General features: G+C 34.4%; 1 long non-coding RNA gene across 1 annotated transcript; it reads right to left on the bottom strand.

Moving 5' to 3' along the window:
• Nucleotides 1-955: 955 nt before the first annotated feature.
• Nucleotides 956-1873, bottom strand: LOC144766766 (uncharacterized). The gene is made up of 3 exons (XR_013597918.1): nt 1790-1873; nt 1610-1698; nt 956-1116 (listed from the first exon to the last, which is right to left on the bottom strand). It is a non-coding gene; the product is annotated as an uncharacterized LOC144766766 (long non-coding RNA).
• Between the last annotated feature and the right edge of the window lie 367 nt (nt 1874-2240).

The raw sequence follows: 2240 nt of genomic DNA, 5'->3' as shown, positions 1-2240 counted from the left end.
AACAGCCTGATTCATGTAGGCAATAGCGCTCGCAAAAGGGCCAGATTCTGAGAATCTGGCCCTTTGCGAGTGCGATTTTTGCATTTGGTATTCACAATCCCAAATGCAAAAATCGCTATTTAAGAATTCGCATATTTGCGAGGAATGGCATTTAAGGAATCTCTAATAGAGATTCCTCAAATGCTATTCATGACACATCAGGAAATTGCGATTTTGCACTTTTGGGGCCGCTATTTACCGAGAGGTCAGACCTGTCGGTAAATAGCAAAAACTCAGAAAAATGCTTTTAAAAGCATTTTTCTAAGTTGCATGTTGCACACACACATGTCCTTTGGACATGTGTGTGCGCAACACCTGTTCAAATGTGCATTTTAGGGGTGCTACAGGGTGTCCTTTGGACACCCCTGGCACCCTTAAAATCGCTATCTTATTTGCGAGTATCAAATTGCTACTCGCAAATAAGGGATACTCCCCATTCATTCCTATGGGCCTCTTGGCCCATAGGAATGAATGGGGAGTATTTGCGAGTAGCAAATTGCTACTCGCAAATAAAGTCAATGGAAAAAAAGGGGGCCCCTACAATGTACTCAGTTAGCTACTCGTAGGGAAGGTAAACTATGTAGAGAAAAAAAGTGTAGCAAACTCTAAGGGCATCGATAATCCCTAGATCAGAATCTGAACATAGTGATAGACCCTCCACAACATTCAAATAAACGTGTGCTGAAACAGTGAGTTTATACAAAAATTCTTCAATCTTTTTATTTTGATTATAGTATATTTTCTTGTTATTTTTGTCTTTTGTTTACATTTCATTTACTTATTCATTTCATTTTTCACACTTAAAAAACATTTATATATAATACATAATGTTCAAACAAAGGCAAAAAATTGATTATTTACAACTAAAGACGTACAAAGACAATAAGTGAAAACAGAAACATTACATATCCACAATTTCAAAAAACAAATAAACCCAGTGATATACGAGATATTCAGTCGTTGGAATAATTGATGAAGGCAATGCGGTTGAATAGAACTACGCGCGTTTCGGCCCAAGGCCTTCGTCAGGTGACCGTCATTCGTACATTTTATATAAAATAGAAAGAGTGATATAACCTAAACAAACAAAACAAAGATAGAAAAAATATAAATATATCAACAACTCATACATACACATTAATTTCAGCTATTTACAATACAATTTCAGTTTCTGTATTCGAGGGTCTATAACATTTACAGTACAGATGCATATATATATATACAGTGTTAACATCTTAGTGCAACCACTCAATTTAATTTGAGGCCAGACCATCTAGTTATTTACTTTATACATGCCAGGTTACATTGTGGGTGATCATTTATCAATATTGGCTAAACTAAGTATACTTATATTGAAATAGTCACTTAGAGTATATACATTTTTATTACACTCCTAACTATGATAGTTTTTCTGAAGGGTTCCCAGGCCAACAGCTCCATATTACAGAATGGTGCTTCAAAGAGAAAAGAATCTAGAAAACAAGATAGATGTAGATATAGATAAAGTACCTATACACTCACCCTAAAGTTACCCTTACTAATAAAATAGGATACACACATTTTTACTTACATAATTGTCAAGGTGTCGAATCAATAAACGAGAGACTTCGCTTCCTATGGCGACAGCTTTTATTTCATTTTTATATCGAGTCTGATATGCTGAAAAGTAGACATGCGATCTTTTTTAGATACTAATGTTTTACCATATACTATTAAATACTCTCTTAACTGCTCTACATTAAAGATATACCTGATTTATTTCTGCAAGATGACTTTCAGCGCACTTAGTCACGTGTTGATTTTAGTAAATCAGGTCAATTGGCGATAAAAACGTATTTTTTAGATCTTTGTTCCAGTAGCCTGACTCTGAATTAATGAGAGCAAAAGGGATTACTATTTATATGTCATTTCACCTTTCCTTTATTTTAATTTAGAGTCTGTTCACACTCTATAAGTTTGACTGCACTAAGGCCTATGGCAAATTATTATTATTATATCACAAACCCCATCTTTATCAAATAAGATCTAGTCCGAACAGCAGTGTAAACATAATTACAAATTGCGCACCAAAGGGATATCCTAACAGTATATATCCTAATTGCCTCACAAAGGTCGTAATTTAACAGGGCGGCAATTGTGTAAAAAATTATATTCTGATTTTGTATTCAAAGTAGGAGAACATAACATACATATAGATGACG

The sequence above is a fragment of the Lissotriton helveticus genome, chromosome 7, assembly GCF_964261635.1.
Source record: "Lissotriton helveticus chromosome 7, aLisHel1.1, whole genome shotgun sequence".
NCBI lineage: Eukaryota > Metazoa > Chordata > Amphibia > Caudata > Salamandridae > Lissotriton > Lissotriton helveticus.
Note: the sequence above shows the minus strand (reverse complement) of the source record. Positions and strands in the feature narration are given on the sequence as shown.